Genomic DNA, 11590 nt, shown 5'->3' with positions numbered 1-11590 from the left:
TCTACCTCAATAAGACAAGATATTTTAAACACGATTTACACTTAAGTAATTAAAAAAACTAGAAATACTATAATTGCATATAGAAACCAGAATTACAGTCTAACACAAGAACACGAGCCAGATGCTTTGTTGACTGAACCTGTGACCAAGAGGCATAAGACATTTGAAATAAAAAAATTTCTTTACCTTCATATATATTGACGAAAAATACACTCTGATCATTACAACATCTCAAATCCAACAACATCTGGTGTCTTGCCCAACAGAACAACTGCACACGACATGGTCACAATTAGTACTCTAACTACGGCTACCTCAGAACTACTACTGCCCTCAGCAACTTCTCAGCGGCAACTGCCAGTGGAGGCGGCTGATTAATACTCTTTGGCGCAATCTCTGGCGCTGTGACTCCTTTCAGCCTCTCCGAAAACTACATGAAAGAGTACAGGACAGTGGAACCGATGAACTAAGACGTGCATGAATTCAAATGGGTCGTTGTTTGGAAGAAACCACGACTAACTGGACATATCCGCCGTGTACGCAAATGTGTCGTTTCTTTTGTGTCAGACCTCAGTGTGATATTTCCCAGCGAACCGCAGGGAGTCGTCTGTGGTATACTGCCCGCCAGCTGCTACTGACATGTGATGGAAGTCCATCGTTATCGCGTGGACGCGGGACAGCGGCTAATGATACAAATGAAGAAAACGAGACGCCACAGCCGCATTGTCAGATAAATTTATTTCAAACACCTGGTTACTGCGCAACGCCTGCCCCATCTTAAGGTCCAGTATTAATCAAACAATAATGGAAGTACTCTTTTGGTTTATAGTGGACCTGAAGATGAAGAAACTGTTGTGTCTTCTGAAATAAATTTCTTTGATGGTAAGGCTGTGGTGGTTTGTTTTCATTATTCGTGATGGATATACACTCCTGGAAATTGAAATAAGAACACCGTGAATTCATTGTCCCAGGAAGGGGAAATTTTATTGACACATTCCTGGGGTCAGATACGTCACATGATCACACTGACAGAACCACAGGCACATAGACACAGGCAACAGAGTATGCACAATGTCGGCACTAGTACAGTGTATATCCACCTTTCGCAGCAATGCAGGCTGCTATTCTTCCATGGAGACGATCGTAGAGATGCTGGATGTAGTCCTGTGGAACGGCTTGCCATGCCATTTCCATCTGGCGCCTCAGTTGGACCAGCGTTCGTGCTGGACGTGCAGACCGCGTGAGACGACGCTTCATCCAGTCCCAAACATGCTCAATGGGGGACAGATCCGGACATCTTGCTGGCCAGGGTAGTTGACTTACACCTTCTAGAGCACGTTGGGTGGCACGGGATACATGCGGACGTGCATTGTCCTGTTGGAACAGCAAGTTCCCTTGCCGGTCTAGAAATGGTAGAACGATGGGTTCGATGACGGTTTGGATGTACCGTGCACTATTCAGTGTCCCCTCGACGATCACCAGAGGTGTACGGCCAGTGTAGGAGATCGCTCCCCACACCATGATGCCGGGTGTTGGCCCTGTGTGCCTCTGTCGTATGCAGTCCTGATTGTGGCGCTCACCTGCACGGCGCCAAACACGCATACGACCATCATTGGCACCTAGGCAGAAGCGACTCTCATCGCTGAAGACGACACGTCTCCATTCGTCCCTCCATTCACGCCTGTCGCGACACCACTGGAGGCGGGCTGCACGATGTTGGGGCGTGAGCGGAAGACGGCCTAACGGTGTGCGGGACCGTAGCCCAGCTTCATGGAGACGGTTGCGAATGGTCCTCGCCGATACCCCAGGAGCAAGAGTGTCCCTGATTTGCTGGGAAGTGGCGGTGCGGTCCCCTACGGCACTGCGTAGGATCCTACGGTCTTGGGCGTGCATCCGTGCGTCTCTGCGGTCCGGTCCCAGGTCGACGGGCACGTGCACCTTCCGCCGACCACTGGCGACAACATCGATGTACTGTGGAGACCTCACGCCCCACGTGTTGAGCAATTCGGCGGTACGTCCACCCGGCCTCCCGCATGCCCACTATACGCCCTCGCTCAAAGTCCGTCAGCTGCACATACGGTTCACGTCCACGCTGTCTCGGCATGCTACCAGTGTTAAAGACTGCGATGGAGCTCCGTATGCCACGGCAAACTAGCTGACACTGACGGCGGCGGTGCACAAATGCTGCGCAGCTAGCGCCATTCGACGGCCAACGCCGCGGTTCCTGGTGTGTCCGCTGTGCCGTGCGTGTGATCATTGCTTGTACAGCCCTCTTGCAGTGTCCGGAGCAAGTATGGTGGGTCTGACACACCGGTGTCAATGTGTTCTTTTTTCCATTTCCAGGAGTGTAGTCGAAGGTCGAAAAACAGCCACGCTCTAAGACAAACCGTCTCTTACCAGTGGCATAATGCTCATCACACTGTTTCCTATTGCCATACCTTCCATTCTGATAACTCACTAATTTACATCTACATGGTTACTCTTTGATTCGCAATCAAGTGCCCGGCAGAGGGTTCATCGAGCCATTTTCATACTACTTCTCTACCATTCCACTCTTGAATGGCGCGTGGTCAAAAGGAAAGGCTAAATCTTTCCGTTCGAGCTCTTATTTTATTATGATGATCATTTCTCCCTACGTAGGTGGGTGTCAACAAAATATTTGCGCATTCGTAAGAGAAAGTTGGTGATTGAAATTTCGTAACTAGATCTCACCGCAAAGAAAACCGCCTTTGCTTCAGTGACTACCACCCTAATTCGCGTATCATATCGGTGACACTCTTACACCCATTGCGCGATAACGCAAAACGAGTTGCCCTTCTTTGTAATTTTTCGATGCCCCCCGTCAATCCTACCTGGTAAGGATCCCATACCGCGCAGCAATATTCCAACAGAGGACGAAAAAGTGTAATGTAAGCTGCGTCTTTAGTGAGTTTGTCTCATCTTCTAAGTGTTCTGCCAACAAAGCGCAATCTTTGTTTGGCCTTCCCCACAATATTAACTATGTGGTATTTCCAATTTAAGTTGCTCGTAATTGTAATTCCTAGGTATTTAGTCGAATTGACAGCCCTTAGATTCGTGCGATTTATCGTATACCCAAAATTTATCGGATTTCTTTTAGTGCCCATGTGGATGACCTCGAACTTTTCTTTGTTTAGTGCTAATTGTCACTTTTAGCACCATACAGAAATTCTCTCTAGATCAGTTTGTATTTGGAATTGATCGTATGATGATTTTACTAGACGGTAAATTACAGCTTCATCTGCAAACATTTTAAGGGGACTTCTCAGATTATCGCCTAGGTCACTTACACTCCTGGAAATGGAAAAAAGAACACATTGACACCGGTGTGTCAGACCCACCATACTCTCTCCGGACACTGCGAGAGGGCTGTACAAGCAATGATCACACGCACGGCACAGCGGACACACCAGGAACCGCGGTGTTGGCCGTCGAATGGCGCTAGCTGCGCAGCATTTGTGCACCGCCGCCGTCAGTGTCAGCCAGTTTGCCGTGTCATACGGAGCTCCATCGCAGTCTTTAACACTGGTAGCATGCCGTGACAGCGTGGATGTGAACCGTATGTGCAGTTGACGGACTTTGAGCGAGGGCGTATAGTGGGCATGCGGGAGGCCGGGTTCACGTACCGCCGAATTGCTCAACACGTGGGGCGTGAGGTCTCCACAGTACATCGATGTTGTCGCCAGTGGTCGGCGGAAGGTGCACGTGCCCGTCGACCTGGGACCGGACCGCAGAGACGCACGGATGCACGCCAAGAGCGTAGGATCCTACGCAGTGCCGTAGGGGACCGCACCGCCACTTCCCAGCAAATTAGGGACACTGTTGCTCCTGGGGTATCGGCGAGGACCATTCGCAACCGTCTCCATGAAGCTGGGCTACGGTCCCGCACACCGTTAGGCCGTCTTCCGCTCACGCCCCAACATTGTGCAGCCCGCCTCCAGTGGTGTCGCGACAGGCGTGAATGGAGGGACGAATGGAGACGTGTCGTCTTCAGCGATGAGAGTCGCTTCTGCCTTGGTGCCAATGATGGTCGTATGCGTGTTTGGCGCCGTGCAGGTGAGCGCCACAATCAGGACTGCATACGACAGAGGTACACAGGGTCAACACCCGGCATCATGGTGTGGGGAGCGATCTCCTACAGTGGCCGTACACCTCTGGTGATCGTCGAGGGGACACTGAATAGTGCACGGTACATCCAAAACGTCATCGCACCCATCGTTCTACCATTCCTAGACCGGCAAGGGAACTTGCTGTTCCATCAGGACAATGCACGTCCGCATGTATCCCGTGCCACCCAACGTGCTCTAGAAGGTGTAAGTCAACTACCCTGGCCAGCAAGATCTCCGGATTTGTCCCTCATTGAGCATGTTTGGGACTGGATGAAGCGTCGTCTCACGCGGTCTGCAAGTCCAGCATGAACGCTGGTCCTACTGAGGCGCCAGGTGGAAATTGCATGGCAGGCCGTTCCACAGGACTACATCCAGGATCTCTACGATCGTCTCCATGGGAGAATAGCAGCCTGCATTGCTGCGAAAGGTGGATATACGCTGTACTAGTGCCGACATTGTGCATGCTCTGTTGCCTGTGTCTATGTGCCTGTGGTTCTGTCAGTGTGATCATGTGATGTATCTGACCCCAGGAATGTGTCAATAAATTTTCCCCTTCCTGGGACAATGAATTCACGGTGTTCTTATTTCAATTTCCAGGAGTGTATATAAATCAGGAACAGCAGATGGCCTATGATACTACCTTGCGGAACGCCAGATATCACTCCAGTTCTACTCGATGATTTACCGTATATCACTACGAACTGTGACGTCTCTGAGAGAAAATCACGAATCCAGTCACACAACCGAGACGATACTCCATATGGACGCAATTTGATTAGTAGTCGCTTGTGAGGAACGGTGTCAAAAGAATTCTGGAAATCTAGGAATATGGAATCGATCTGAGATCCGTTGTCGACAGCACTCCTTATTTCATGGGAATAAAGAGCTAGCTCTTGCACAAGAGGGGTATTTTCTGAATCCGTGTTGGTTATGTATCAATAAGTCATTTTCTTCAACGTGAGATCTTATGCGTCTATGTGTAAATATGGTGTATCAGTGTTTTCCATCTGCGTAACAAACACCAACTACAAGTTGAAATCTCATATGGCTGGACGCTTCTCGATGTGTCACCTCTACCTGGTGTTATTCTTGATAGAAGTCTGATATTGAAATAGTGATAGGGCAGTGTCAGAATAAAGCTCGCAAGCGCGGAACAATATCTTAAAATTGTTGAGGAGCAAGCCCCTATGTGCTCCAAACGTCGGCATTAGTGTTATGTTATTCGGCAGAAGAGTCTGCTCCCCCTGTGTGGTAACCAATCTTGCCACTCAAAGCAGGTTGACATTGATCCTTACCGAACTTGCTGCCAGTGATAGGATATGCAATATGAAGTCCAATCACAAGATTCAAATTCTAGTCGGAATAGCACCATCCGACATCGGACGCAAAGTAACAGCCATACTGGAAGGGAGCAAAGCCAGCACTGAATGGCACCCGAAACCAGCCCTCCTAGATGGTGGGCGGCAGTCAGATTGGTATCCCACCGCTGTCTGGAGTGTTTCCATACACTTCTTCGCTGGTAATCGGGTTTCAGTTCGAAGCATGGCTCATATCTGAAGACACTCTGTTCCAATTTAGTAGATTCGAGGCCGAAGACGTGTCTGGAGACATCTCGGACAGTATCATGGATGTCGCCCACCGTACCGTCCGACAACCACGAATGATGATCTTCGGTCCCCTTTCTTTTCATAGCAGGACTTCTTTGATTGCTATCCGCGGAAGCCTTACAGGAGAGAGACAAGTCGAAGATATTCTACGCCCCGTTTTGTTGCTTTCATGGTGAGCCGGCCTGGGCTTAAATTTCAGAATGATATGCTCCCTCATCCCCCCCTCCTCCCCAGACTGGGCGATAGTGTCTGTTGCTTGTCTTCAACCCTACCTTGACCAGCAACGTCGCCAGAAACCTCCCTGACTGAGAGCGTTAGAAGCATTATGGAGAGGGCCCTCAAACTAGCTACGGATTTTACCGATCTAACGCGCCAATTGGGCAGAATTCGGCACGACATCCCTCATGAGGACATCTAACAATACTATCAATCATTTCCAAGAAGCATAACTCCTTGCGTAAGGGCAAGAGATGGACCAACACACTACTAACTTCTTCAATTTGTGAAGCTCTTTCTCTTGAACAAATCATCCAAGTTTGAAATTACAATAATTTATCTGAACATGAACATCACATCTAGTGATTTCCGTCCTAATCGGATAATTTCTTCGTTGTGCTACTTTTTTTCCTGTTAGACTGTATACCTGCTTTAAGAACATGCCGATCTTGCGCTCTCAGGCTATAGTGAGAACGCTGCAGAGCATGTTTTATTTTCTGTTTATTCTCCTCGTTATATTTTGCCCACATTTCCAACTCAGCAGCGCCACAGTCGGATAATTTTCTCGTTTGCAGGGATCTGCTATACTTCCTAAATTAATCTTGACTGCACTGTCTGTATCTTTGTGACTTTTTATCAGTTCTTTATACAGTACGATATGGCTGGGGACTATGCTTGTTCTGAGCGGGCACGAAGAGAACAGGATGCTAGCCACGAACAGCAAGAAGTGGCATCGGCCACGGTCGATGGGGTTCTAGGGCTATTACTCAAAGCTGCAGCGACATAGGAGTGCCGGTTACGAGACCTGCGACACCTTTGGTGGCATTGGAATCCCCTGGTGAACTGTTGTCACCGCGTTTCCTGACCGCTCTGTACTCACTCGAGACTGACTGACGGATAGAGGTGGGTTCACGCGTGGCTGGACGGAAGACGTAAGGGAGAACGGCCGCACAACTGGCTTCTTTACGCTTTTGTGACAGGTGCAAGGTGCTACCCAGTATTCTTAATACTTCTGAGCCAGCATGGGATGCCTTACCTATTGGGCCAACGGCCGATTTTCCTGCCCAGTCGGGACATGTGCAAAGGATGAATATTCTAGTCACTGGGAGCTCCAACGGTAGGCGGAGCCACCCAAACAAATAGCATGCAGGGACGTGGAGGTGGAATTACAGGCTGCTTTCGAGGGCACTGGCTGTAACCGGCTACAAATAGTGACAAATGTCGGCACGAATGACGCCTGCGCTTGGGTTGTGAAATCATCCTCAGCTCCTTTCGGCGGATGGCGAGTTGATGAAGGTTACTAGCAATGCATGAGGCGTGCAGGTTAAGCTGTCTATTTGCAGCATCGTACCCAGGCTCTATTGCAATCCTCTGGTTTGGAGCGAAGTGTATGGTGTAAACTAGAGGATCAGACAATTCTACAACTGTATCGGTTCCGAATTTCTCTACCTCCGCTATCGGGTGCAGAGTTGTATGGGTCTCATTAATCGGTCAGTCATGCATTACACTCACGAAGCGGCTACTAGGGTAGCAGAATACGTGTGGCGTGCACACGACAGTTTGTAGATTAGAGAAACCCATACAATGTTCTCAGAGAATACTCCTCCTCGAATATTGAATACAGAAAAGGTTAATATGATATTATTAAACTGCAGGAATACACAAGAAGAGATCCTAGAATTAGTATCGCTTATTGAAGGTTATAATGTCCAGATAGTATTAGGAACAGAAAGTTGATTGAAACTGGAAGTGAATGGCAACGACATCCTAGGTTCACACTGGAATATTTCTCGTGGTGACTGCGTATTTATTGTAGTGAAGAACTCGATTAAATCTAGCGGGATCATCGCGGATTCAGAACGTGAATTAATCTGGGTGAAGTTAAGCATCAAACGCTGGTAGGAAAAGGCCATAGAATGCTTTTATAGATCCCACAGGTTAGGAGCACTTCACAGAGAACTCACAGAATATCGTTAATAATTTTACTGATCGTGCTACTGCAATGGGGATTTTTTCAAGTTGCTAAGTAAAGATTTGGAAACTCATGCTATCAAAGTTGGTGGCAGTGAATTTATCCTGAATGTAAAGTACAAAACTTACTTTGAGCAGATAGCTAGAGAAATAGCTCGTGAAGGTAACGTCTTAGATCTCCTAGCAACAAACGTTAATGAATTTATCGAATCAGTTAAGGTAAAGTAGGATATCAGTGTTTGTAAGGCTGTGGTAACAACTATGACTACGGCTTTTACAAGGAACGTTAACAAAGATAGGAAGATATTCTAGCTTGGCAAGAGCAACAGGATACAGAGTATCTGGGGAATAGTCAGCATCAAATGTTTAGCGATGAGGATGAAGATGTGGAGTGCCAATGGAAAAAATTCAAAAGCATCTTCTAATATGTCTTAGACAATTATGTGCTGAGCAAGGTCTTGGGATGGGAAGGGCCCAGAGTCTTTTAACGGTAGTATTGGAAAACTGCTCCGTAACCAAATAGAGCTTCTTCTCAGATAAGAGAGAAGTCTAAATCTGGCTGACAAACAAAGGCTGAACGAGGACAGTAAGGAGACAAGCGTTCTACATCTACATCTACATTTAAATGCTTGGCAGAGGGTTCATCGAACCACCTTCACAATTCTCTATTATTCGTGGTGATCGTTCCGCCCTATGAAGGTCAGTGCCAACAAAATACTTTCGCATTCGGAGGAGAAAGTTGGTGAATGGAATTTCGTGAGAAGATTCCGTCGCAACGAAAACGCATTTCTTTTAATGATTTCCGGCCCAAATCCTGTATCATTTCTGTGACACTCTCACCCGCATTTTGCGATAGTACAAAACGTGCTACCTTTCTTTGGACTTTTTCGATGTAACTTCTGAAATTTTCCCGGCGTATTTGTTCTTCTAATAATTTCCGGGTATGCAGCCGGATCCTGTCGACATTCTGCCACGATATTTCGGCCCAGAGACGTCCGGCCATCATCAGATGAGTACACAACTACTGAAGAGCCCAGGTGCAGTCGCGGTATTTATACCGATTCTCGCGCACGTGTTGACATGCGCGGCATAGCCGAGTTGTACGTGCTGCCCTCGGTGGTGAAAGTAAAATATCATCTAGTCATTGAGTATCGAATGACGCTGTCTATTCCGCTGTGAATGTATAATTTTAATAACAGGATTCCAAGTTTTATCCAGTTGAAAGCCGTTGTCACGGTTTATAAGATTATCGGCAAGACGTATTTCCACTGATTCCTTGATTACGGAATCCCAAAATCCGGAAACCGGAGCTAAAATTTTTGTTCCATTGTATTCCATTGAATGTCCCAATGAAATACAGTGCTCTGCTACTGCCGATTTTGACGGTTGCCGCAGACGGGTGTATCTTTCATGTTCTGTACATCGTTCATGGACAGTTCTTGTCGTCTGGCCAATATATGCAGAGCCACATTCACAGGGAATTTTGTAGACGCCTGCTTTGTTCAGTTGTAAATCGTCTTTAACGGATCCAACCAGGGCCCGGTTCTTTGCTGGTGGACGGAAGATAACCTTGATTTTATTCTTCTTCAGTAATCGGCCTATTTTCGACGACACATTCCCGGCGTATGGAAGAAACGCAGTTGATTTAAAGTCATCATCAGCGTCCTCAGTGCGCTGCTTCTTGTTATGACAGTTGCGCATGGCCTTTCTTATTTGGCGTGAAGTGTAGCCATTCTCTTTAAAAACCTTCTCCAAGTGTTCTAATTCTGCGTGGAGGTTTTCATCGTCCGATATTATATGCGCTCGATGTATTAAGGTACTGAGAACACCGGCTGTTTGTGCTGGGTGGTGGCAGCTTGACGCCTGGAGATACAGATCTGTGTGAGTCGGTTTCCTGTACACAGAACGTCCTAATGACCCATCATTTTTACGGCATACTAGCACGTCTAGAAATGGTGAAGTGCCATCTTTTTCAATCTCCATCGTGAATTTAATGTTCTCATGTAAAGAGTTTAAATGATGAAGGAATTTCTCCAGTTCCTGTCTGCCATGAGGCCATACAACAAAAGTATCATCTACGTACCGCCAGAAGACCGTAGGCTTTAAGACAGCAGACTCAAGTGCTTTCTCCTCAAAGTCCTCCATAAAGAGATTAGCTACCACAGGGGACAAAGGGCTCCCCATGGCGACGCCGTCTGTTTGTTCAAAGAATTCGTCATTGAATAGAAAGTACGTTGAGGAGAGTATATGTTCAAACAAGGCCGTCATTTCTGCACTGAATAAGTTACCAATAAGATGTAACGATTCCATTTAAGGCACTTTGGTAAATAGTGAGACCACATCAAAGCTGACTAATAAATCCGAGCTGTTAAGCTTAACTTCCTTCAAGCGACTGACAAAATCCTCGGAATTACGTATATGGTGGCAACACTTACCCACATACGGCTGTAGTAGTGAGGCCAGATATTTTGCTGTAGAATAGGTGGCAGCACCAATATTACTCACTATTAATCGTAGTGGGGCACCATCCTTGTGTATCTTGGGAAGACCGTAGAGTCTTGGTGGTACTGCATTGTGTGGTCTCAATCTCTTGATAATTTGTTCAGGTAGAGAACAGTCGTTCAAAAGGGTAGCAGTTTTCCTTGATATTCGGCTTGTTGGGTCCTTTTCAATTCTGCGGTACGTGGAATCATTTAGCTGACAATATATCTTCTCGTTGTAGGCTTCCCTTGTCAGAAGAACTGTGGCGTTACCCTTGTCCGCAGGCAGTACGACTGTGCTAGTATCTTCTCTGAGGCTGCGGAGAGCAGCTCTTTCAGCTGGCGAGATGTTACTCCGTTGTGGCGCACATTTCAACAATGTTCGGCAAGATTCACGTCGAATTTCGTCTGCATTATCCGCAGGGAGACGTCTAATAGCTTCCTCAATGGAACTGATGAAATCCGTTAAAGGCAGTGAAACAGGAGTAGGGGCGACGTCAAACGATTTCTCCGTAAGGTTCACCACGGATCTTCCAGAGATAGCTTCTTGCGGCTTTCGTGTTACGAGTTGGCTAAACTTCGCACTTTGCCTGTTCGTACTGTTCCTGTGAGCCCAGTCTGCCTTGGCCCAAGATACACCGTCAATCCAGTCCCAGCTAAGGGAAGAACATCTTGCTGCAATCTTCAGATGTAAATAATATAAATTCCTGGCAACAGTGTCTAACTCACGACGCGTATAACGGATTCGTTCTCTTAATAAAGCCAGACTCGCCTTGCGTTTTATATTGTTGGCGGCCACACTATTAATAAAATGAACAACTCTGGCGAAAGTTGGAATCTAGTTATTGTTTCTACACTTCATTTTTCGATGTACTCCGTCAGTCCTACCTGGTAAGGATTCCACACCGCGCAGCAGTGTTCTAAAAGAGGACGGACAAGCATAGTGTAGGCAGCCTCCTTAGTAGGTCTGTAACATTCTAAGTGTCTTGCCAATAAAACGCAGCCTTTGGGTAGCCTTCCCCACAACATTTTCTATGTGTTCTTTCCAATTTAAGTTGTTCGTAATTGTAATACCTAGGTATTTAGTAGAGTTTACGGCCCTTAGGTTAGACTGATTCATTGTGTTACCGAAGGTTAACGAGTTCCTTTTGGCACTCATATGGATGACCTCACACTTTTCGTTATTTAT

This window comes from Schistocerca gregaria, chromosome 8 (genome assembly GCF_023897955.1).
Source record: "Schistocerca gregaria isolate iqSchGreg1 chromosome 8, iqSchGreg1.2, whole genome shotgun sequence".
Classification (NCBI taxonomy): Eukaryota; Metazoa; Arthropoda; class Insecta; order Orthoptera; family Acrididae; genus Schistocerca; species Schistocerca gregaria.
This window is presented reverse-complemented; position numbering follows the sequence as displayed.